This window comes from Meriones unguiculatus, chromosome 17 (genome assembly GCF_030254825.1).
Source record: "Meriones unguiculatus strain TT.TT164.6M chromosome 17, Bangor_MerUng_6.1, whole genome shotgun sequence".
NCBI classification, from domain to species: Eukaryota; Metazoa; Chordata; class Mammalia; order Rodentia; family Muridae; genus Meriones; species Meriones unguiculatus.
Genome location: NC_083364.1, coordinates 36,891,816 through 36,918,337, shown reverse-complemented (window position 1 = coordinate 36,918,337; position 26,522 = coordinate 36,891,816). Strand labels below are relative to the sequence as shown.

At 49.7% G+C, this 26,522-nt stretch overlaps 1 long non-coding RNA gene across 3 annotated transcripts; it reads left to right on the top strand.

Annotated features, from left to right (window-relative positions):
* The first annotated feature begins 431 nt into the window (after positions 1-431).
* Positions 432-22,720, top strand: LOC132648539 (uncharacterized). 3 transcript variants are annotated; one of them, XR_009586961.1, is made up of 4 exons: positions 432-587; positions 9,253-9,606; positions 20,259-20,551; positions 21,001-22,720. It is a non-coding gene; the product is annotated as an uncharacterized LOC132648539 (long non-coding RNA). The 3 variants fall into 3 exon arrangements; XR_009586962.1 differs by having other exon boundaries at positions 9,439-9,606; positions 20,259-22,720; XR_009586960.1 differs by having other exon boundaries at positions 20,259-22,720.
* Positions 22,721-26,522: the final 3,802 nt, after the last annotated feature.

The following is a 26,522-nucleotide window of genomic DNA, read 5'->3' as shown; positions in this document are numbered from 1 at the left end:
TAACTTCAGCTCCCGGGGGGGTCGGACAACCTCTTCTAGTTTCTGAGGGCAACCATACCCTCACACGCGATGCATGTGTGTGCACTCACACAGCCAAACACACACGCAAAAATAAGACAAATCTTTTTTAAAAAGAGAGAGGAAGACATTGGACTACGAAGCGTGGGAACATCTGAGCAGGCCCGGGCTCAGGTGGTCTGCTCACAGCCGGACATGCGAGGTCATCCGCCCACATTTCCACACACTGGTGGAATCTCGGCGTGGTGCACCAACTTGACCAGGACCGCCCCGCCTCCCGCAGAATGTTAATGACTGTGCCGCACCTCCCCAGGGCAGAGCCAGGGACCTATGGCTGAGCCGCTCCCAACCTGAAAGCTAAACAGACAGTGTGGACACAGAGTGGCCCTCAGTAAATATTTGCTAAACAAGCGCATGCGTGAATGAACGAGCAAACACGGTGTGCTCTCCGGGACCCCGGGCAGGCACACCTGCTCGGCACATCTGAATTCCTCCTCTCACCCCGCTGTTCCCTTCCCGTGGGCTGACCTTACCGAGTCTGTTTGCAAACCTGATTCCGTCTCTCAAAGGTGAGCCCGGGCTTACTGAAACGGCGTGGATTTTACCAGGCAGCAGCCGAGCCGTGTTGGAGTTGTGAGAGAGAGTGTGAGGATCCACTTGGGCCCAGTGCCCACTTGCCCACTTGATCAGGCAGAGTTCTTATGAAGGGCACACGTTCAAGTCCGATATGCGTCTGGTGGGGCAGATTTAAACAGTCGGTTGGGTTTGCTGCAGTGTTTACCTCCTCTAAAAGGAGCCCTTACCACCAGCCCTTGACGGGAGGGCCTCCCTTGTTCTTGTTATGTTTGTGTGATTTAAAATTTTTGTTGTTATATTTATTTATGTATTTTGCATGTGTATTTGTGAGAGGACAACTTGCAGGAACTGGTTCTTTCCTTCTAGGGGTTCCGGGGACTTGAACCCAGGCCCTCAGGCTCGATGGCACGGCTTGCAGGCTGAGCCCCCTCATCTGGACTCTGCTTTGTTTGATTTGTGAGACAGTGTCTCACAACCTGGGCACACTCAGGCATTTCAGAAACAAACAAAAGGAAACGAATTCCCCCCCTCACCTCTCACACGGCTTCTGCTCTCCCTTTCCCTGCCTTTCTCCTCCGTGCTTTTTTATTTCAGGAGACTATTTCCAGGAAGACAGCGAACCCGGCGAGGGGGTGGGGGGGAGTCAGCTCAGATGCTGCCTGATCCATCATGAGCCACGCACAAAAAGCACAAAACCAGGAAATCTCCTATCGTAAAGCCATCGTAGATGGCGATGCAGACACTAACTATAAACAAAACGACGGAGTTGGTGGCGGCTGCTCAGCGGGCTCAGAAGCGCCCTCCTGTGGGACAGTCGCCACCCGGGACCTCGGGAGGCAGTGGCCCTCCGCCGAGCTGCTTTGCGGTAAAATGTGCACATCTTCACCACCGACCTAAGTAAGGTTGAGCTCTCAAACTGCAGAAATTACGAGCATGCCAAATGGTGACATCATCGTTCGTTGGCGCTGGTGCCCGCCTCCGCCGGAGGGTGCAGGACTTCGCTTTTGTCCTCGCTGTGGGACTGTCACTCCCCGAGCAGCTTCCTGCTGCAGGTGCAGAGCTGCCTCTGGCCCCCTGCGGCTTGTCTCTTTCCAGAGGAGATGTTCTCTTTTTGTTTCGTTTTGTTGTTTTTCCAAGGCAGGGTCTCAGGTAGCTCAGAACTTGTTATGGAGCCGACTTTGAACTCCTTGATCATTCATCCTCCATCTCCCAGGGGCTGGGGTTTACGGGTGTGTGACGCCGTGCCTAATAGACAGGACACTCTAGATGAGTGGTTCTCAACCTTGCTAACGCTGCGGCCCTTTAACACAGGGCCTCAGGTTGTGGTGACCCCCCCCCCCCGCCCAGCCAAAAAATGATTTTCCTTGCTGCTTCATAACTGTAATTTTGTCACTGTTAGGAGCCGTATCTGTAGGGGTCACGACCTACAGGTTGAGAACCACTGCTCTGGAGTATTCTTTAGGGGCCTCTTTGGCACGAGAACAAGTGAGTAAGGGAGCTAGGGGAACCATCATCCTGCTCCATGGATGACTTTGGGGGACAATACCCTAGCCTCCGGTCTGCTCTCTCAGAACACAGAGCTTCCCAATGTTCCAGGCAGAGGCTCAGGAGAGCGAAGCCTCCACCCGCTATTGCTCCCAGTCCCTGCCTGCCTTCTAGAATATTCTACCAGCTCCTGGCTGGGGCCCAGCCAGGGACTCTGTATCATCTCTAGTTTGACATGAAAGCCTCTGACTTCCCAGCCAGCTCCATAGCAAGGCCGGTGGGGCTGAAACAGGAGTGGTTTCTCACCTCTCTCTCTCTCTCTCTCTCTCTCTCTCTCTCTCCTGTGACCTTCCTCTTCTTCACCCTCCATGGACCATACCCGAGCAGACCACACATTTTTAAGAGGTTTACTAATGAAAAGGAAAGGAGTAAATTGCAAAGCAACATTCGTATCTATTCCCAGACGCTACAAATTGATGCTAGACCTTCGCTTTTCTTCTCTGAATGCGCTAGTTACGCTCTCCCTGAGAGAGGCCTTCTCAGCCCATGCCACTGCCCCAGGCCTGACCCAGCTTGGGATTGGCTTCTGTGTCCGAGTCCTGCCTCCCGCTCCACGCAGCCAGTGCATCTGATATTTCATAGCCAGTGTTTGGTTCTGGTGTCAGATTTTAAGAAGCACACTGACAGATTGGAGAGATAGTCAGGTAGTGAGGACTCTAGAAGCCATCTTATACCAAGAAGGAAAAACCCAACCAGAAGAGAGAGAGGGTCTATGGCTTGTGCAGGCATGGGTGCTCCGACACAGGATGAGGGCATAACTGTGTTACGTTGAGGGGACCTTAAAAGACCCTTCTTATACCAGCCAGTTCTATTTAAGTGGAGTTGTGTAGCAGTCTCCTCTGAGATTAAAACCTTCCGTCAGTACAATACAAGATGTTTACAAGGAGGGGAAGCACTCCATCCCACTCCATTCTTAGCTGATTGAGCTAAGGAAGTGAACACCTACAAGCAAGCATCAGGAAGTCCCTGAAACTGACCAGATTCACTAGCCCCCTCCCCCGCCCCCAGCCAATATAAGCCATAAGAACTCCTCAGAGACCCTCAGAGAAGGCACGCTCTCTAGAAGAGGCTCCGACCAACAGAACTACCTGGAAAGGACACTCTTCAACCTGCTGAGCTGCGTGCAGGCTGTGCAGGGCACTGCAGCTTTCGTGAGCTGTCACTCACGCTGGGTGGGCTCCCATGAGGTAGCTGTCTTTGAGTCAGTTCTGCTTCTATGAGCAACCCCTCACCCGTACCCTTCTACGCAGTATAACTCAGTGGGTCACCAAAGTGGTCTCTGATGGTATCTACCCTGGTGAGGTATTTGCTCAGGACTCCCCAGGAATACCGTCACACAAGTGGCGTGGACCCTTCTAAGAGGACATTAAAGGTCTTAGTACCGAGACTGTTCCCGTCGGTCTCATCCGGCCCTCCAGAGGAGTCGTTCTGGAAAATTCTCCTGTCTGGCAGGAGGCTGGCCTTCCAGGCCTATTAACTGTCAATTTCTATGCCGAAGACAGCGAGACCTGGAGGCTTTGGAGGGCTGTGGTGCTGTCGGCCCCCTGCTGCCTCTCTGCCTCTAGACGCTGGCTAGCTTCCTCCTATTCTTACTACCCTTTGAAGCGGTGACAAGCTCTCTGGGAATTTCAAATGTCCCCTTCTGTAGGGTGACGGCCGGCTTGCTTTACATGTTAAACCTCAAAGCTGCTTTGGAGCATAAAGGTTCGCTTCTTAACGTCTTTAAAGGTCTCTAGCCACAGTTAGAGTGACTTGAACTATTTGCTTTTGAAGTCTATACCTTCTCGACCAACTTACTGCCTGGCTTGGCCATCCTTTCAGCGTGTGGGGGCATGCCCGAGGACTTGCCTTTGCTCCGGAAGAAGAGGCCTGCCTCCTTCTAGAGCAGCATAGGCCAGAGGTGCCCATCCCACATCTCCAAGAGATCTTTTCAAAGGTGACCCAACAGGGACACACTCACAGCCATCCGGCTACGAACGTAGCCGAGCCGGCTCAGGCTCTGGCATGGTTACTTTTTAAAATTCCCCGAGTCATTCTGGTGTGCGGCTGGCGGAGAAGAAGTCCCTTCCTGAAGGTTTGGAGTCACTGCTTATCCCGTTTCCTCTCAGACATCACTTCAGATGAACCGGTTTACTTACTTGGTGTCCTACTTTGGGTTTCTATCACTGTGAAGAGACACCATGACCGCAGCAACCCCTAATCCCCACCCCTTTTTAAAAAATGTATCGGAACACAGCAGCTCATATAAAGGAAAACATTGAATTGGGGCTGGCTTACAGTTTCAGAGGTTCAGTCCATCGTCATCATCATGGTGGGGAAACATGGCATCGTGGCTGCAGGCATGGTGCTGGAGAAGGAGCTGAGAGGTCTACGTTTGGACCCGAAGGCAGCAGGAAGGAGATCGTCTACCAGCAGGTCTGGTTTGAGCTTCTGAGACCTCAAAGCTGACCCCCCCTGAGGCACTTCCTCCAACAAAGCCACACCTACCCCAACAAGACCACACCTCCTAATAGTGCACCTCCCTATGGGCCTTTGGGGGTCATTTTTAGTCTCACCACCACACCTGGGTTCTAGAACATTAATAACATTCCTTTCAAATTTTTGTTCAGGTACCCTGGAACTTGTAATCCTCCTGCCTCTACTCCCTAAGTGCTGCGATTATAGGCAATCACCATCACACCCATTTTCTGTGATGCAGGGTCCGAACCCAGGGCCTCGTACATGCTAGGCAAGCCTTCTACCAGCTGAACCAAATCCTCTGTCCTCTTCTTCCCACTGCTGCTCCTGCCTCCCCACTCCTGCCTCCACTTCCTTCTTTTCCTCTGTGCCAAAACTCTGGACCTCCTACATGAATAAGCAGCATTTTACCATTGAAGTAGGCCCTCAGCCTCAGATAAAGTGTTTTTTTTTTTTTGGTTAGTTTCCTTGTTGTTTTTTTTGTTTTTGTTTTTGTTTTTTTGTTTTGTTTTGTTTAAGACAGAGAGTTACTCTGTATCTCAGAGCCTTTAACTCACTGGGGAGCTCAGGCTAAGGTCAGACCTGTGGTGGGGCTCTCTTGCCTCTTCTATGCGTCTCAACTCTTTACAATCCTGGGTGTGGGCCCCCATGCCCAGCTACCGATGCTGTCTTTCCATTTGTTGTTTCAGTCCTCAGTGGGCTGAGCCTCATGATCACTAGACCCAGTGCCAACAGTGGGCTGAGTGCAGTGGAGGCTACCGGCTGTTTGTCCATCTCTCCCGACAGAAGTAAGATCTTGTAGTCAAGTTTAAAATACCTGCAGGGGTTTTGGGTTTCCCTTTGATGACTCTCCACGAGAGAGCTTTGTCTGCCTACAAAAAAACACCTCTTCACGATCCTTCCCCGTTTTAGAAAGGGAGAGAGGGGCTTAGAGATGGCTCGGTGATGGAGAGCACCTTCCACCCTCAAGGAAGACCTGGGATCAGACCCTAGCACCTATACGGTGGCTCACAACTGCCTATGAAGGCAGTTCCAGGGGATTTGCACCCTCTCCTGACCTCTGTGGGCTCTTGCACACACTTTCAGCTCACACATACATTCCGGCACATACACAGAAAATAAAATACTTGTTTTAGAGAGAACACAATGCTCAAGAGAGGCTTTTGTTGCTGTTGCTAAAAACAGGGTCCTGACGGGATGATTCACACTCGACTTTCTTCTCTGATGAATTATTTTTTGAAATAATTTATTTAATTTTATGTGCGTTGGTGTGAAGGTGTCCGATGCCCTGGAACCGGAGTTACAGACAGTTGTGAGCTGCCATGTGGGTGCTGGGAATTGAACCTGGATCCTTTGGAAGAGCAGCCAGTGCTCTTAACTGCTGAGCCATCTCTCCAGCCCCTTCTGATTAATTCTTGAAGGAAATTCTGTGTATCTAATCAGGCCTCTAAAAATAATAAATAAACAAGGGCTGGAGAGATGGCTCAGAGGGTAAGAGCACTGGCTGTTCTTCCAGAGGTCCTGAGTTCAATCCCTAGCAACCACAGGGTGGCTCACAACCATCTATAGTGAGATCTGGTGCCCTCTTCTGGCATGCAGTTGTACGTGCAGGCAGAATATTGTATAAATAGTGAACAAATCTCAAATAAATACATAAGTAAAAAGACAGGGACTCACTATGTAACCTTGGCTAGCCTGGAACTTGCTTTGTGAACTAGGCTGGCTCAAACCCACAGTGATCTACTTGCCTCTGTCTCATGAGTGCTTGGATTAAATACATGCACCGCCCTGCCAGAAAGGAGGCTTTAAAAAAATGTATATATGTCTATAATTTTGTATATATATTGGGAGAATATACACATAAGAGCCAACACAGGGTGAGTGCTTAAGAAATGTAGTCAATGAATGAATGAATGAATGAATGAATGAATGAAAAATGAGCCAAGTGATAATCAGGGTCTAGATAGAACTATAAATACCATCAAGTTCACTCAAACGGATGGAAAGCACAATTTTTATCTCTACCTCCTGGTTTCCCTGCAACTTCACAGAGGAGCAGAGCGACCAGCAAAAAGCCTTTTTGGGGGGTGGGGTGGGGTGCTGGTTTTTCGACACAGGGTTTCTCTGTGTAGCACTAGCTGTCCTGGACTCACTTTGTAGACCAGGCTGGCTTCGAACTCACAGAGATCTGCCTGTCTCTGACTCCTGAGTGCCGGGCTCAAACGTGTGGTCAGAAAGCCTTTTAACATTTTTATGTACCAACCGAGTGAGGAATACGGTGGCCAGGACAAAGACGAGTCACTCTGTGAGGAGCTTTGGATCACTTCTAAAATACCACGTTAGCTAGCTACACTGGCACACCCTTGTGGTCCTGGCACTTGAGAAGCTCAGATAGAAAATTTTTGAGTTCAAAACCAGGTTGGGTTGCATAACCAGGTCCAGGCTTGTAGTGAGGCCTGTCGAAAATGACTCGGAGGGTAAAGACACCTGCTGCCAAGCTTAACAGCCTGAGTTCAGTCCCCGGAATCCACGTGGTAGAAAGAGAAAACCAACTCTTGCAAGTGGGACTCTGATCTCTACCATGTGTGCCAAGACATGTACACACACACACACACACTAGATAGATAGATAGATGTAATATTTAAATGTCTAACTAAACAACCAGACTATATTAATTATTTTCCTTGAGAGAAACAACTTAAGAAGGAAAGACTTATTTGCGCTCACAGTTCCAGGGGCTCTCAGGTCTATCTGTTGTGTGATGCTTCTCCTAAAGAGACAGAAACGTCCACACACCTAGATCCAGAACCAATGACAGGGGAAAATATTAACACTGTCAAAGTCTAACTCCCACGAATCAATTAATTTACTAGTGTTAGTCACAAGAGTATGAGTGAGGAGTTATTTAAAGGAGCGTGGACAACTCAACGCCCACCCCATCATGGATGTTGAGTCTCAGGAGCTGGGGCGCTCTTTGTGACTTGCAGGTGGCTAAGCAGGTCAGGGAATCTCCTCTCTCCCCAGAAGTCTTTACTATTTATATAACCTGGGGGAGGGAAAGGCCTTGTGAATCTGCTAAGTTTCAGGGGCTTCCTGAGACTTGTAAGTTCTTTACTTCCTCTGAGTCTTTTACCTTCAACTTTTTACTGATTCTTTGTGAATTTCATATCTTGCACCCCAATCCCACTCGTCTCTCGGTCCCTTCATGTCCACCCCCACCCTTGCAACCTACCTGCAAAAGAAAACAAAAAATAAAAAACACCTCGCTGTGGAAGGTCATGCGATGTGTCCTGGTGAGTCACATAGCATACCCTTTTGCCCAGACAGCTTTACTTGCAAATGTTCCTTGCAACGAGTCACTGGTTTGTTTCAAGGCCTCTGGTTTCTGCCTCACCATCAATACTAGATCCTCACCGGGACTCCTCCCAGGTTTCTTGTTGTTGTCCTGTGTCATGGAGATCCCATAGCTTTGGATCTGGAGGACCAGGCCCTGCTTATGCTCCAGGAGTTCATAGATGGGTTAGATGTTGGGGTGGGCCACTCTGAGCCCTGGATCTGGGCCTGAGTCAGCTATCCAGCTCTCCCACTCTGTGCCACCAGGTGAGGGGTCGGGTCAGCTCTCCTGTACCCACATCATCACAGCCAGCTCCCCCACGCTGGCCAGGCAAGGGGCAGCTCACCAGAGTACCACAGCTGGTAAGGGGTAGTACCAGAGCTGGTAAGAGCAGCTCTCCCAGGTACAAGAGCCAGTGAGGGACAGGGCCAGCTCAGCACAGCCCTCACACATCAGCACGGCCCCAGGCAGCAGCCCAGGCCACTGATATCCACAAGGCCACAGACATTTGACAGAGACTCCTACTGAAGCAGGACTGTGGACCCAGACATGGCCCTCTGTGGCAGCGTGGGCCCAGACATCACCATGTCCTCAAAGTGGTGTGATAGTTTGAATAGGTTTGGCCCCCATAGACCCAATGTGTTTGAATGTGTGGCCCATGGGGAGTGGCACTGTTAGGAGGTGTGGCCTTGTTGGAATGGGTGTGGCCTTGTTAGAGGAAGTGTTCCACCATGGGGGCGGGCAGAAATCTCTTCATGGGATACAGGGTGTGGCGTTCAGCGAACAGATTCCGACCTGTCCACCTTTCCCGTGGGCTCTCGAGTTACCCACAGGGAAGAGGCCTCCCTGTAAAAGGAAGTGTTCTGTTCAGCGCGTGCTTTAGCTGGTTCTGTCCCAGGACTTGGCGGAGGCAGCTTCTCCCCGAGTCCCTGGCTGGCACAGTGAAGAAGTTTTCACTTTGAGGCTCAGTTCATTCTTCTGGTGAAAGGAATCCGTTATGACTCAGTGGGACAGGAGAGCTGATACGCACATCCAAACGGGCACAAATCCCATGTTTATCACGTTCCCTGGCTGGGATTCGAAAGGAGGGACGCAATGCTGAGGAGTAAGTGCTCATCTCGGGAGTGGCTCTTGAGAAGCCGCTGCTGCGTGTCACTTTAAGAGGGGAGGCTGTTCGCGGCGCACCGCGTCTCCAGAGGTGTGCAGGCCAGAAGAGGAGATAGTGAAGTTGGCCGGCAACAATAACCTGTGATTGCTAACTGTACGTTAGCGTTCCGGGAAGCGCGGCAAGCAAGTTCCTAATCAAAGGGCCATTGTTACAGATCCCAATTATCCGGTCCCAGCTGGTCACCAACTCCGAGAGGCACACCCTGCCCGCCGTGGGAAGCGGTCACGTGTTTAAGGAAATTCAAGTCTCTCCACATTGTCCCAACCTCGGGGAGGATTAGGGATGAAGAGGAGAGGCGTCTGGCCGGCAGCTGCCTGCTGGAGTTTTTTTTTTCCTCCAGTTTCCTCCTGAGATGTGCACAGACTCAAAGAAGGAGGGGAAAAAAAAAAAAAAACCTTTCAAATCACTCCGCGTTTAAAGCGTGTGAATCCAATGCTCACCGAGGAAACGGTTGCTGCCTTCAGAAAACTCACAGAGCTGCTGCTCAACCTGTCTTAACTGCTGCTAGGTAAGAAATTACACCCCCAAACTGGCCAGCTGTGGTGGATCCTAGCACTCGGGAGGCAGAGGCTGGCGGAACTCTGTGAGTTCGAGTCTGGCCTGTTCTTCATGTAAAGTTCCAAAATGGCCAACACTCCACAGAGAACCCTGTCTCAAAGGAGAAAAAGAGAAAGGGAGGAAGAAAGACACACCATAGTGCTGGGATTTCAGGGATATCTTAACGGTGTGGGGCCTATACAACTGCATTTATCTCATTTTTAAAATTTTCTTTCTTCTATGATTCATCCGTTCAAGGACTAGGCTTGGACTTGTCCATGAACTGAGCACTATTTTGGGTAGGAGAAATACCTACCCAAAATAAAATGAGAGTAAAGTAGTAAAATGAGAGTTTATTACGGAGTTTACATTCCGGGAGAGAAGATAGAGACGAAGTAAGCAGAAATATTACATAGTAATTACTTTCTCTCTTTTTTCCTCCGACTGTGTGTGTATCTGTCAGACTTATTTTTTTAAAGATTTATTTATTTATATGTGTACAGTGTTCTTCCTGCCTGTATGCTTGCACACCAGAAGAGGGCACCAAATCTCAGTATAGAGGGTTGTGAGCCACCATGTGGTCGTTAGGAATTGAACTCAGGACCTCTGGAAGAGCAGCCTTAACCCTACACCTCTGAGCCACCTCTCCAGCCCTGTCAGACTTATTTGTATTGGGGGGGGGCGGAAGGTGCAGAAACAGCCCAGCAGTTAAAAGAACTTGTTACTTATTCCTTTTTTTCTTTTCTTTCCTTCCTTTTTTTTAAGAATTGGCATTTTCACTGGGCAGCGGTGGTGCATGCCTTTAATCCCAACACTCAGGAGACAGTGGGAGGAGGATCTCTGTGAGTTTGAGGCCAGCCTAGTCTACATAGCGAGTTCCAGGACAGTCAAGGCTACACAGAGAAACCCTGTCCGGAAACAACAACAACAAAAAAGAAGGTAGAAGGGGACCTACTTGAGAAGAGTAAGGGAACTAGTTGACCTGGAAGACGGATGGGAGAGGGTGACAGGGGTGAACAAGATTGAAAAGCATTATGTCCATGAGTGAAAATGTCATATTAAAAAGCCGTTATGTATAACTAATATGTGCAAATAAAAACATTGTACATGGCAGGGGTAGACGGGAGAGGAAGTACTGAGAAGCCTGGGGCTGTGCTCAAGGGTCAGGAAACTGGGGAGAGCCATCAGAAAGGCATCTTTGCACAGAAAAGTGAGACAGGGAGAGGCTTTGGGTAGGGGGAGGAGCTTTCTTGGAACAGTGGTGCAAATCAGTGCAACTGAGCAAACTCAGCAAAGCAAAGAACTGTCAGGCTGACACAGATGGGCCCACTCCACTACTCCTCTGCATGCCGAAAGCTGTGGTGGTTTGAAAAGGAACAGCCCCATAGACTCAAGCGTCTAAATGCTTGGCCATAGGGCGTGGCACTGCTAGGAGGCGTGGCCTTGTTGGAGGAAGTGCATCACCGTGTGGGCGGGGCTTTGAGGTTTCCAATGCTCAGGCTTTGCCCAGTGTGAGAAGAGCTTCTTCCTGGCTGGCTGCTGAAGCTAGTCTTGTTTGGGCAGCTTTGGGGTCAAGATGTGGAACTCTTAATGCTGCCATACTTGCCGCCATGATGATAACGGACTGAACCTCTGAAACTGTGAGCCAGCCCCAGTTAGATGCTTTCCTTTATAAGAGTTGCCTTGGTCGTGGTGTCTCTTCAAAGCAGCGGAAACCCTAGCTCAGACAGAAGGGGTTGACCTGTAACTGGGAAACAAGACTACTTAACCAGCAAGTTTGAAGCCTTGGTTCAATCCCGTGTAGCGCTTTTTGTTTTTGGACAGGGTTTCTCTGTGTAGCGCTGGCTGTCCTGGAACTCACTCTGTAGACCAGGCTGGCCTCAAACTCACAGAGATCCACCTGCCTCCGCCACCCGAGTACTGGGATCAAAGGCTTGCGCCACCACTGCCCAGCTTCACAATTTTTTTAATGAATAAATAAATAAGAAATTTAAGGGCTTTGTAGGCAGTCTAGTTTCTGTTACTCTGGCCAAAGATGGAGTCACCTAAGACACCGAGATAGAGGACCCATGTAGGGACCAGCCCCTTCAGGGAAATGGAACCTGCGCATTCTGCAGGGAGGTCAGAAGAGGGCTCTGCACCCTCTGGAGCAGGAGGGAAGTTACCTGAGCCTTCACTCAGGAGAGCAGCTTAGCTTGACCACATCATCCTGATACCTTAGTGACCAGGGGTCCCTCATAAAATAATTCTGCTTACAACAGTGTTTTTGTTTTTTGTTTTGTTTTGTTGGTTTGGTTTTTCTAGAGACAGGGTTTTCTCTGTGGAAAACCAGACAACCTTGGCTGTCCTGGACAGGCTGGCCTCGAACTTGCACGGATCCTCCTGCCTCTGCCTCCCTGAGCGCCGGGATGAAAGGCTGCAACGGTTATTTTTGCTTATAGCAGTCCTTTTCTCCTGAACGCTCCCCGGCCACTCTCCATCCAACCCAAACTACCCCTGAAACCTCAGCTCCCCTTTGGCGGGGCTGCCCTCGGAGGCAGCAGGGCACCCCGGACAGCTTCGTCTGCCAGCCTCGGCGCAGCCCCATTCTCTCAGACTCACGGTTTCAACCCTGTTGCTGCCACACGCTCCGACCAAACGCAGCTTAGGAAACCATTGGCCCGCTATCCCAGGCTGCGGTCTGTCACTAGGGGGAAGTCGAGGCGAGACCTGAAGCAGCCATGACATCACACAGACAAGAGCAAGAGAGACATTCGTGAGGCCACGCTTCCGCCTGAGTGTTGCTGGTTTTTTTAAGATTTTAAGATTCTTTTAAGATGTATTTATTACATATACAGTGTTCCGCCTGCATGTACACCAGATCGCCAGCAGAGGGCACAAGATCTCATTACAGATGGTTGTGAGCCACCATGTGGTTGCTGGGAATTGAACTCCACCTTTGGAAGAGCAGACAGTGCTCTTAACCTCTGAGCCATCTCTCCAGCCCTGCTTCTTTTTTGCTACTTATTTTTTATTTTTATTTTTTTTGGTGGGGGGCTATGACAAGGGTGAGGGCAGACCCGGGAGAACTGGGGAGTGAGTGTGATCAGGATGCATAAGTTGAACTTCCCAAATAATCAATGAAAATATGTTGAAAAAAAAAAAGAAGGAAAAAAAATGCAGAAATCAAGTGTATCTCCAGGCATGCTAATTCAGGAACCTAACAGATGTCCAAATGTGTGCGTTCAGGAGGCAACTGGGTAACTGGGGGCCTGAGCCACACTGCAGACATTAAAGGAGACGTTCATCAGTCTGCCAGATCACCTAAGGCACCAGCCTCCAGCTAACCCCCGAACCTCCCAACAGTGACAGGAAATGCAGGGTCATGGGGAAAACAGCAAAGCAGTCAATAGCCTAGGAAGAGATTCAAGAAAAGATGGCATCCAGGAAACCAGGAAGGAAGGAGCTTTTCAGTCTAAGTGCTGTTCCGATGGGCCTGCGCTCGGGAACACCTCATCCAGTCCCCTCAGCAGAGACATGAGGGATATCTAAAGCAAGGCACGTGCTGCCTGAAGACCACTATCATGGGTATTGAGACCCCACTGTAGGCCATGACAGCAAGCTAGGAGGATTCCAGACTACTTTGTCAGATTCAGTGTCAAGTGCTGGTGGTCTGTGTGTGTGTGTGTGTTTTAAACAAAAAATTGGTTTTGTTTGTTTTGAGGTAGGGTTTCTCTGTGTAGCCTTGGCTGTCCTGGACTCCCTTTGTAGACCAGGCTGGCCTCAAACTCACAGCTATCTACCCGCTTCTGCCTCCCCGAGTGCTAGGATTTCAGGCGTGCACCGTCTCGCCTGTTGGGTCTGTGTTTGTAAGTATTTAGTATTTGCATTTTTGTTGTGTCTTTGTGGTTCTAGGGATTGAACCCAGAGCCTCACAACACACAGGAACTATTTCATCACTGAGTCAAACTCACAGCCTATACTTCCAAAGACTTTGTCATCGAGAATATCAGGTATGCAAGATTAGCAGAAAAGTACTGTGGGTCTGCTTTTCCTTTACCCAATTCCCGTGTAGTTGTGAAACAGACTCTATCATATAATTTCATATATAAATATTACATATTTATAATATATAAATATAAAAGTATATATGTATAAATATGTAATATAGAAACATATTAAATACATAAATATTAAACATAAATAATGTAATAATAATTAATATAAATATATAAAATATAGAAGTTATCAGATAACTTTATAGACCTCCCAATATTGACCAAATATCACCACCAGCTCAGTAGTTGACATAATGTTTAATATAAGAATCTATGGGCTGGAGAGATGGCTCAGTGGTTAAGAGCACTGGCTGCTTTTCCACAGGTCCTGAGTTCAATTCCCAGCAACCACATGGTGGCTTACAACCATCTGTAATATGATCTGGTGCCCTCTTCTGGCATAGAGGTGTACATGTAGGCAGAACACTGTATACATAAAAAAAAAAAAAAAAAAAAAAAAAAAACTTTAAGAAAAAAGGAATCTAGTCAGTGGTGTTTTCTTTTCTTTTCTCTTTTTTTTTTTTTTTAACTTTTTAACATTAAGATTTATTTATTATGTATACAGTGCCCTGCCTTCATGTGCCTTCCTGTGCCCCTACACGGCAGAAGAGGGCACCAGATCTCACTATAGATGGTTGTGAGCCACTATGAGGTTGCTGGGAATTGAACTCAGGACCTTTGGAAGAACAGCCAGTGCTCTTAACCTCTGAGCCATCTCCCTCAGTAAATATTTTCAATTGTTTGATAAAGACTATATAATAAGAACAAGGACATCTCTTTGAAGTGCCCATACATTCCTTTGGGGGCAGTCAAAATACGGTTTCTCTGTGTAGCCTTGGCTAGCCTGGAACTTGCTCTGTAGACCAGGCTGACCTCAAAGTCATAGAGACCCACCTGCCTCTGCCTTCCATGTGCTGGGATTGAAGGCGTGCGCCGCCACCACCCGGCCCATATATATATAAAATTAATCACCTTCCATGTATTGAGCTTTTCCTTTTCCTGGTAAGTTATTTATTAAAAAGAATAGGTTATTGGTCAGGCAGAATGTATGCATTGTGGATTTCGTGGCTGCAGCCTTGTACTGGTGATGCTGAAATGCTTCATATGTTTCTCTACTTTTAAACTTCTAGCTGGGCCTAGGGGCTAGGAAAGGTTAGTTTGTTGTTGCTATTTGTCTATCAGGACTGTTTTAAAGACATTGCTGTTTTCTTCCAGTGACTGGGAGCCCCATGAAGTCTGGTAATCAGTCTCTTGTTTAGAGATATAAGGTCCCTCGTTGCCCAGTCTCTTGGGCTCAAATCATGCTCTACCTCTGCCTCTTGAGCAGAGGTCTTCAGTCTCAGCCTGGCAGGCGAGTGTTCTGCCACTCTTTCTTCCCAGCCCAATACTGGCAGTTGTTAATGCTCAAAATCTAGGCCTCTTATTGACTTTGGGGGTTGCAATTCTATCTGTCTTAGTTGGCCGTCTCCACAAAGGAACTGTGACTCCATAGAGAAGCTTTCCAATGTTTGTGAATGATGCCTCGGGGTTCTCACCTTTATCAGTTTTCAACATAAAGAATTCGTCTCTCAGTATAACGTGTTGGTCATCCAGTTAGAGTTGTCAGGGTGGGATCATAAATGCACGGCTGAAATGATTTGATATGTTTTGAATGTACAGCGTTTGACCTTAGTTAGGCCCAGATTATCCACTGTTGGTCACCAGGAGCCTTTCAAATTGGCTCCCAGGTCTGGTATAAGATGTTCACAGCCAGGCAATGGTGGTGCACGCCTCTAATCCCAGCACTGGAGAGGCAAAGGCAGGTGGATCTCTGAGTTTGAGGCAAGCCGAGTCTACAGAGGGAGTTCCAGGACAGCCAGGGCTACACAGTGAAACCTAGTCTATAAAACAAACAAACAAACAAACAAACACAAAGGAAAAGAAAGAAAACGTTCACGTTTCTGTTGCCTCCTTCTTATGGGGACCTGGAACCACTCTTTTCCCCTGTATGCCCTAACCAAAAAGGAACTGATGAGATTATAGAATCAAAATGCTGGTGGTAGATGCCAAAGACATCACATCAGCCATGCAGATCAACTGCCCTCTACAGAATTCGGAACTGACCGAGAAGCAGCTACTCTGGCTTCAAGTATGCTCCTGATCTGGAGAAAGAATGGAATACGAGAAAGAATGGGATATGACTAAGACAGGTAAAGAGGGACCTGGCTGGACGGCTCTGTTTCACTTACTCCATGTGCCTAGAGGCAGGGCGGGTGGAGCCTGTGGGAAAAACGCTACTGAATAAGAGAAGGGTCAAGTCTTTTTCCTCTCTAAAAAACAAGAGGAACCACAATTCTCCTTTCCCTGACACCCCCCCCCACATAAAGGCAAATTACTGCAAGACACCAGTGATAGAAAGGAAAAAAATATGTCTTTCATAAACACAATGAAAAGAGAGAACAGGAGGAAAAGTGAATAGGTCTCTAGCTGGGACTATGAATGCCAAGGAAAAGTAAAAACATCACAGAGCATGTGGTCAACAAAATTAGGTTCTTCTAAATTCAGTCCAGCTGGCTAATTCCAAGTATATGGCTTTTCTCGATCAGACACACTAAACGCACCAACCTGCTTGAATGGAAAATATGTTCAGATACTCTCTCCACAAACGATACTGCTGTTTTCACCCAACAATACCTAAGAAATTTCCTTCCATATGTCATTAGCTACTTTTTTTCTATGTTATTTCTATGACTGGCCAGCATGGGCAATTCAGCGTATGAAGTGTCATTTAATTTAACTAACTCTTGTGGTAGAAAACTATACATTATTTGGGGCTCAGGAGGCGACTTCATCTGAAAGGTGCTTTTAACCCAAACCTGAGAACCTGAATTCCATTCCCCCAGAACCCATGTTTAAAAGCCTGCAATCCCAGCTCTGGCGATTTGTACACACATACACACAGAGGCACACACACACAGACACACACAAGCACTTACATACACGCATACACAAATGACTACAGGAACACACATACGCACAGAGGGACACACAACATTAAGAAAATTACGCTTTATTCAGAATGATTTTCTTTGCCGTTCCGAACAGCACCAAGTGTACACACCCTGGATTCTGTAGCTGTTTATCATCTGTTGATTATCGCACAGCGCTGGGGCCACAGGACGGCAGAAAAGAAAAGGTCACTACATCCTGTGTCTCCACGGACCTTACGATCTAACAGTGAGGCACGGCAATCAGCTGTGGTGCCTGCCGCCTCTGCGCTAAGCCTTAGAGAATAGAACATATGCCGATGAGGAGGCCTAACTTGGAAAAGGGACGTCAGCTTTGAGATCAGGAAAGAACGAGACTTAGGCCAACACAGACCAAAGTGTAAGGACGAGGGAGCATCGTGTTCAGAGGCTTCACTGGGGCACCCCTAGATGAAAGCAGCTTCCTGGACTCTCACAAAGGCCTCCTTCTCCACGGAGGATCCGTAGGGGTGTCAAGGTAAAAGCTCTTGATGGAAAAGAAGAAGTCTAGAGTTCCGTGCATGTTAGACTGGAGCCCATCGCAATCGGTAAGATGACCATTTAGGAAACCATTCGTCTGCTCAGGCAAGAAAGGCCAGTGGGATGGAAGAGCATTGGCGGTGAGGTGTGAAGAAGCCAGTGGAACGTACCCTCTGCCTAAGAGATGCTGTTCCGTGCTGGGGGTGGGGCTAGGGAGAGCGGGATCAAGGCTGGCCCCCTCCTTTCTGACTTAGGCAGCCAGTGGTACCACAGAGCACACACAAGATGAAGATATATGGATTAGCTGAGAGATATTCCCAGTCCCTACAAACCCTCCAGCCGAGAACGATCAATGTCTAGCGCCAGGTCTCTGCCGGGGGCCAGGGCTGGGAGCCTGCATTCAGCTTCTGTGAGCCCAGGCTTTCAGTCAGTTACTTCACTGCTGCAGTGGGGTGAAGGCTGCGTTCATCCCCGTTCTCCTTTCAATCCAGTCCGGGACCCAGGCCAAAGGAAAGGCACCACCCACATTCAGGGTGCAGCTTCTGGTCTCAGTCAACCCAACCTCGAGACTCACAGGTGGGCACAGGGGGTGTGTCTCCCAGGTCATTCTGGATCCTGTCAAGTTGACAGGATATTAACCCTGACAGGGCTGTCATCGAAACTTTGGAAATGAGTAAAGATCTCCCAGAAGGAACATGAAGGGAGGAGGAGGGGAAGAGGGGAGGGGAGGAGCCAAGTGCAGAACCTGGTCAAAGGAAAGGCCTTAGAAAAAGTAACCGGAGAGGTTGGCCAGGGCCCGAGAACAGGCAGGCTGACAGGATGAGCTCCGAGAAGCACCAATGGAGTTTCATCTGGACTCCTCCCTGCACTCAGGCAACAAGCCGGTCTTTCAATAGATTGTCCTCACATCCTAGAATAGTTTCGACTAACTCAGCCAAACATCTCCAAGACAAGAAGAAAGACAAAGGCAGCAGGGCGTGGTGGCACGCGCCTTTGATCCAGCACTTGGAAGGCAGAGTCAGGAGGATCTCTGTGAATTCGAGGCCAGCCTGGTCTACGAAGTGAGCTTCAGGACAGCCAGGGCTACCCAGAGAAACCCCTGACTTGGAAAAAAGAAAAAGACAAACCAACCAGCCAACCAAAAACAAAACAGAAGAAGACTAAAAGTGAGCCCTATATAACCTGGGTTATTGTGACAAGAACAGTGGGTTCAGTATGTGGCCAGATTTCATGGTAAAGTGCTGTTGGTAGAAGAGGAGGCAGTCAGAATCGGTCTGTCAGTCAGTCCTGTGTATATGTGTGTTCACGTGCGGATGGTGGCATGCATGTGTGCAGGTGTCCTGTGTATCTCTTGTGGCCCCAAGGTCCTCACAGACACAGCAAACTAATTTGCCCTTGAACATACTAACACCATGTTAACATATTAACACACGGAGAAATGGTTTAGAGGTTACAAGCTCTGGCTGTTCTGGCAAACGGCCTGGGCTCAGTTCTCAGCACCCACAGATGGCTCACGACCGCCTGTGACTACAGTCCCAGGGCATCCAGTGCCCTCTACTGCCCTCTTCACAGACACCAGGCATGTCCCGAGCACATCTACCTACCTGCAGGCACCCGCACAGGCACATAAAATCAAAACAAATACATCTCTGAAACACAAAACATTCACACCGGATGAGCAAGCAACGCACTTCTAGCCCCCGTCCCTCCTCCCCCCCCCCCCCCGGCCGAGGCAGCGTCTGATGTATCCCAGGCTATCCTCAAACTCAATACGTAACTGAAAAACAGCTTGACATCTGGTCTACCTCACCAGGGCTGCGGTTCCCGTGTGTACCACCATGTTGGGCTTTGGTGGTGCTGGCAAGTGAACACTGGGATCCATTTATGTGCACCAGGCAAACACCACACCGACTGAGCTACGCCCCTAGCCATATCATTCTTGGGCAGCTGGAGAGATGGCTCAGTGGTTACAGGCATTCACTGCTCCTCCAAAGGTCGTGAGTTCAGTTCCCAGCACCCACACGGCATCTCACAGTGGTCTGATACCGTCTTCCGGTATGCAGCACATACATGCAGACCAAGTATCCATGTACATAAATCGAATAAGTAAGTAAATCGTAAAAGTATTTCTTGTTCTTAGCTGATCAATAGTGGAGCACGCCTTTAACCCCAGGACTCGGGAAGCAGGCAGACCTAGGAGTTCAAGGCCAGCCTGGTCTACACAGTGAGTTCCAGGACAGCCAGGGCTACACAGAGCAACCCTGCCTTGAAAACCAAACCAAAACAACTAAAGGAAAATCCTGCTCGTTCTCGTTTCCTGTGCCTGGGTGTTTTACCCGCGCATGTATGGGAGCACTGTGTCAGGAGCAAGCAGCTCCAGATCCCGGATCGAGAGTCTAGGTGGCTGTCGGGGCCGATGTGGGTGCTCACTGAGTGAGCAGTGCCCCCCTAACTGACCAACCGTCTTTCCAGCCGCCGCCCTCCCACCCCCAGATAACTTTAAGGGACTAAGCAGAAAATCCTGCGCAGAGGCCTTCATCTCAGTACTTTTTATAACTGCAAAAACTATTTTAACTTGCATAAATTTTCCTTTTTTTTTTTTTTTTTTTTTAAATCAGGGACTAGGGGCGTAGCTCAGCTAATAGTGTGCTGGCCTCAACTGCGCAAAAGCCCTGGCCTCCATCGCAGGCATCACAAAAGCCGGGCACGCTGGCTTTGGAGTGCTTTGGAGCTGAAGGCAGGGGATCAGGAGTTCAAGGTCAGCCTGGGCTACCCATCAAGGGTAGACAGAACTGTGTGGGGTCAGATGGGGGAAAAGTAGCTGCTCCTCCCTGAGGCTTGGCTTCTCTCTTAGTCTGTGCTAACAGCTTTTGATCTTGTATCTGAATTTATTATTATTATTATTATTGTTATTATTTTGGTTTTTTTTTTTTTCCCAGACACTGTTTCTTTGTGTAGTCCTGGAACTCGTTAGACCAGGCTGGCTTCGAACTCAAGAGATCCACCTGCCTCTGCCTCCCTGACTGCTGGGACTACAGGTACCTGGCTTGCATCTGAATTTCTGTTGTTTTTCTTGTCCATTTTTCATATTTCTTTAAAAGTTCATTGAAGCTGCCACCCCCCCCCCCATTTCTGACAACCATTTGCAACCTGGAGCCAGATCTAGTGTACTGGGGACACAGGGCCTGATGACGACGGCAGGGGGTGCATTTTCTGGCAGGGGGGTTGAACGCATTACAGAACTGGAGAGTTTGGCTCAAAGCTGCCTGGCCAGGAAGCAGAAAGAAACATAGTAAGTTACATAATTTTCATTGTCCAACTAAGACAAAGAGTTCCAGCTCACTGTGTGGAGGCAGCTGTGGCGGAGATTTGGAATCAGGCGAAAATTTAGAAGGTGAGTCCTCATGGGGGGAGGGGGGGGAGGGAAGCCGTGGACCATCCCTAACGGTTTAGAAAGAAACCGGCTTACACCCAAACGCCTGGCCGGCTCTCTGTGAAGTGGGCTGTCCGCCTCTAAGCAAGCAGCTTGTGCACCCCATCCCCTGGGCCATTCCTCCCCCTCTCCCCCCTCCCCGGGCTGGGGGAGCAGTTTGTAGGCCAAACCTTCCCCCTCAGAGGCCTTCCACCTCCAAGGACCTTCCCCAGAGCTCCCTCCCAGACAGCCAAGCTGGAGGCGGCTGAGGAGAGGTTGTAGCCCAAAAAGGCCAGCTGTAAGCTAAAAATTTCTATGAAAATTTGCAATTTATATTTTTTTAAAAAAAAAATCCATGTGAGTTTTTACAGTTGGTTTCATAATGTGTTTATAGCCAAAAAAAAAATTGTGTTTTCTTCTTGAAAACTTAGACCAAAATTGATGGTCCAAGCGGCTGGGCTGTATTTATCCGGTTGGAGCATCCCTTGGCAGGCGATGTTGGACCGTCCCCCTACCTCCACAGACACATCAGTGCTCATTTGATGTTGGGCTCTAGAGGACTAAACTGCCTCTCTCTGTTCTTAATCCACTTGGAACAGAACATGGTACGTTCCCTGACAGCTGAGGGAGGAGGCTACGTGGCTTGGGCTGGTTGCGTGTTTCTTTTCTTCGGTTCTCGCGAGCGTTTGTGAGCCAGACTTGACTACCCAGAGAGTAACTGCTTCACACGGGTGTAGACGTCAGCGCGGCCACAGAGGCAAGGACCGGGGTCCCTTATTCAAGAAGGCTCTATTAAGCCGTGTCTCTGGCTGCCTGTCACCTCTCCGCTGTCCCCTGCAGAGCATGTCTGGGTGGCACCGGGCAGGGCTGACCTCGCTCAAATGACAAGGCTCCGAATGCAAGGGTTGAAGTTTCCCCGTTTGGCACAGGCGCCGCGTAAAACAGGCTAAGAAGCTCTCCATGCTGACTCATTGCGCCTTCTGCTCAGTCTGGATCACGTGGGCCCCTCTTCTTGCCCGGGACTTTGGGGGTATTAAAAAAGAGGATTGTGGCACTGGAGAGGCGGCTCAGTGGTTAGAGCACCGGCTGCTCTTGCAGAGGACCCAGGTCTGGCTTCAGGATTGTCTGTAACTCTGGTTCCGGGGATCTGACGCCCTCTTCCGGCCTCTGGGAGCACTGCATGCGTGCGGCGCACACACCGTGCTCTAGAGGGAAGAGCCTCCGGCTGAATTTAAAGCTGAGCTGGGCCGTCCACAAACGTCGGTGCCTGCCTAGGCCCAAGACTCCAGGCGAGGATGCGTCTCCTGAAATTAGGACTCTGAGTGCGTAAGACAGTGCGATGAAGGAAAAGGAAAACTGTCTCTAAGAAAGCGCTTGAGGCTGACGCCGGCCAACTCTTCCCCAGAAGAGCCTCTGGATGGCCACAACAGTGAAACTATTTTAAGAAATACTCCCTGTCAGCAAGCCATCAACATGAGTAAGCTAGCTACAAATCGGATCCCCGAAAAACAAGCAGCATCCGGCTGAACTCCTCTACGCCACCTGTAAAGCGTCATCACTTAACCCTCGGTCCCCCACCGGGCTCGGTGGCGCAGTCCTGCAATCCCAGCACCCAGGGAGGCAGAGGCCCGGGTTCTCTGTGAGTTTGTGACCAGCCTGCTCTATAAAGTGAGTCCAGGACAGCCAAGGCCAAGGCTATACAGAGAATGGCAGTGGGGAGCCTTGGCCCAACCAATGCTTAAGAGGACATGGCTTGGCTAGTGGGGAGTGCCAGTAGGAGGCCAGCGGAGAGGGGGCCGGAGCAAGGGTCGTGTTCATCCCCTCCCTTGTCACAGCGTGAGCATGGAGCTGAGGGGACAGCCCGTGGGAGCTGGTCCTCTCCTTCTACCCCGAGCGTCCTGAGAACGGGGACCTGTACCCACCGAGACGGCTCATCTGCATCCTACGGGTCACATTCTTTCACAAGTGTCCACAGGCCTGCTGGGTGGCCTTCCCCCAGCCCTAGGATTCGCAGCAAGTTCTAACTCTGACTCCGCCTGTCCCTGACAGTTTGGGTGTGGTGACTCAAGGCCCTGGGATTTCGTTGGTCCGTTTCTGCTAAGCCAGACCACACCCTTCCTACCTGGTCCTGTCAATAAACTCTTCTTCAGCTCACTTTCTGTCCGCTCGGACTTCTTGGGGTTTCCCTGAGATGATGTCATTCCCAGGGTTAATCCCCATGGGAGGAGGAGGTCCTTGAGCTAAGAAGCAGAGCTCTTGGAGGAAGCCCTGGGCAGGCATCGGTGAGAATTCCACTCCTTCCTGTTAGCCTCGCTGTCATAGCCTTGGAGGCAGCTATGGTGGTACTCACAGCCGCCATCCCTCCGTTCCTCCCCTCGCCGTTGGGCATTCCACACAGCTATCCAGTCTACGATGCCACCTCCCTTGACTCCAGGCTAGATTGTGGCTGCCGAACCATCAGCATGTGGAAGCGACTGGTACAAAAGTCTAGACGTTCAGAGGGTTGGGCACCTCCTTTCCTCCCTGGCGGGACCCCAGTGTCCATGATGGGAGACAGCAAGAGAGCCAGAGAGAGGAGGATCAAGGCCCTCAGCCAACAATTCCAGCAGATCTAGCCAAGATGTGAGTGAGGCATTTTGAAACCGACAACCCAGGAACATTGGTGACTGTCCCCACTGAGCCCAGCCTGAAGCATGACCACCAGCAGGTCCATGGCGATGACGTTTTAAAGTACCGCCTTGCTAGTGGTCCTGCTGTAACCAGTACCTGGTGCTAAGGTCTCCCGTGGAGGCGTGTCCACGAGGTCAGGCGGGCAGCTGGCACCCCTTCCTTCACACACTCAGGGTGGACGGGTGTGCAGGATAGCCACAGATCTCACCAAGAAAGTATCTTTGCAAATGCATCCAGCTCTTCTTCCTCCATCTGCTTGGGGAGTCCAAGACATATAGGACTGAATTTCTTTCTTTCTTTCTTTCTTGTCTTCCTTCCTTTCTTTCATTTTTGTATTATTTATTTTCTATTTACAGTGTTCTGCCTGCATGTGTGCCTGCAAGCCAGCAGAGGGCCCAGATCTCACTATAAATGGTTGTGAGCCACTGTGTGGTTGCTGGGAATTGAACTCAGAACCTTTGGAAGAACAGCCAGTGCTCTTAACCTCTGAGCCACTTCTCCAGCCCAGGACTGGGTTTCTTAAGTTATTTTATTTCTGTTTATATGTAGGAGTTGCTGGAGGCCAGAAGGGGATATCAGATTCCTTGAAGCCACTTGATGTGGGCGCTGAGAACTGGACTCTGGTCCTCTGTAAGAACAACAGTGTGTGGTCCTAACCACTGAGCCATTTCTCTAGAACCTAAGATACGATTCTTTAATTTTTTTTTTTTCTTTTCTTTCTGGATGGTGCTGCAGCTCCTGTGAGCTAGGTACATTAGCTACTTGTCTATTGCTGCGATAAGGGCTTGAGAGACAGCTCAGGGGTTATGAGCACTGGCTGCTCTTCCATTGCGCCCAGGTCTGGTTCCCAGCACTCACCTAGCAGTTCACGATTGTCTGTAACTGCAGTCTCAGAGGTGATGCCCTCTTCTGGCTTCCACAGGCTCTAGGTATGAACACAGTACATGTTACAGAGACTTACATGCAGGCAGAATACCCATACACATTAAATCAGTGAAAAGCAAAACACCACAACCTGAGCAGCTTATAAAAGACAGCACTTAATTGGCCACGGTTTCAGAGGGTTAAAGTCCCTGATGGTGGAGCAAAGGCAGAGAGGCGAAAACCACTGGGAGCTCGCATCCCAAACTTCATTTTGGCCAGGTGTGGTGGCACAATAGGGAGACAGAAACTAGGAAAGAAGAAAATCTCTTGAAACCCCAAAGCCCACCCCCAGAGACACACCTCATCCTATAAGGCCACACCTCCTAACCCTTCCCAAACAGTTCCACCAACTGGGAACCAAGCTTTCAAACATACAAGCCTTTGGGGCCATTCTCATTCAAAACACCGAAATATGCTCCACCACTGAACTATAACCCCAACCCTAACTCCATTTTATACAACATTTATTTATCGTGTGTGTGTGTGTGTGTGTGTGTGTGTGTGTGTGTGTGTGTGTGAACATTCATCCTAGGGATCATAGGGCATTGTATGGAGTCCACAGCATAACCTGTGGGAGTCAGTTCTCTCTGCCTACCATATAATTTCTTGGGGCTTGCTTTAACCTGCTGAGCCATCTTCTGACCCCTTCTCAGTCAAAGAGCACAGGAATTCTGCCTATGATCACCGATATGCCAGATACCACTGACATTAGTTCTTCAGTTAGAGAGGGAACCCAAAGACCCTCTCTCCTTTTCAGGTTCTGTGACTTGAGTCTAGGATTGACCAGGGTGACAGAGCCTGGCTAAATAAGCCTGACCAACTCCATGACAGGCTTCATTTTTTTGCTAGACAGAACAGGCCTACGAGGCACAGGAAAAACCACAGAAAATGGACAACCAATCAGAAATAGCCAAGGCATTTGGCCTGAGCTAGATAAGGTTGTCTAACTACTGGTTTGAAAAGCACCTAAGTCCTGACCAGAGTCCTGTAGCTTCCTTAGGCACCAGCCAATCCCAATCGATGGTACACAGCCACAGCAGGAAGCCTTCTGGCTTTAAAGGGGGCCTTCGAGCTCCCCTCCGGCCTGCCGCCCTGTTGTGAAGGTGGTGGGCCGGGCATGCTGGACTTCAGCAGAATAAATGTTCTTTGCTTTTACATACTACTGGAGTCTGGTTCTTTCCTTTAGTGAATTCCGGATCCTAGCAAAGGTTCATTTTGTAGAGCAGTGATTTTTTTTTCCCACTTCTTCTTTTAGACAGCATCTCATATAACCCAGGCTGGCCTTGAACTCCTGATCCTTCTGCCTCTAACTTCCAAGTGCTAGGATTACATGTGTGCCCCTACCTACACCTAGTCCTCCTCCTCCTTTTCTCTCTTTTCCTTCTCCTCTTCCTCCTTCTTCTTTTTATTTATTTATTTTAAAGAAATCCCTGGCCAGATTCTATCTGAAGGCTCTGCTGTATGTTCAGAAGGGATGAGCGTGGTCACCCCTCCCTCCCACAGAGGTCCCTGGAGTGACAACAATGCCCAGAGTTCCACAAGCCTTTACCCATGCAACACTGAGAACCGGGGCTGAGTGTGGGGTCACATCTCCGAGCCTCAGTTTCCTCACTTGCAAACACGCTCGCCAGGGAGTCTGCACTGAGTGTTCCTCATGTCTGTCCTCCCTCCGTTCATCCACCGTGTGTCAAGAACCCTGACTTCCCTTCCTGCACTCGGCAGGGGTGGCAGCGGTGTGGGGGCTGAGGCCGGGGTGGGAAGGCAGCCTGCTCTTGCAGCACGGAGGGGGGACAGGACAGACCTGAGCCAGGACTGGGCGGAGGGAGAGCAGATGAGGTGGCCATTGACAAAACTGCAAGGAGGCTGCCACCTGTGGGGGGCCTCCTTCCTACCTGTGCCTTAGGTGAAAAGCCAGGGGGAAAGCCAGAAGTAAGATGCAGGCATGATGGCGCCTTACCTTTCTAGCTCCAGGATGGCTGCGTGGAGACTTCTGCTCGCTGTGAGCACAGGGCTGGGACCACCGCTGCGGCCTGAGACCCCTGCCCTGAGCACGCAGCTGGGGGCAGGGGAGGAGGCGGGCCGAGGGTCTGCTGTTCTAACTAGATCCCAGCTGGGTTGACTTTGCTGGTCCAGTGGCCGTATTTCCCCTTCACTGCCTCCAGCTGGGTGTTCACAGCTTTCCATCACTTCGCGGTGACCAAACCCCTGGGGGGGGCGGGGAACAGCTTGGCACAAGGGAAGGTTCGTTCTGACGCTTGGATGCAGGTCTCTGTAACTTGGCTCCATATCTTTGCTCCCGGAGGTAGTGCAGCACAGAGCATTACTCCGGTTCCCTCCCGGCAGCCAGGAGGTAGTGAGG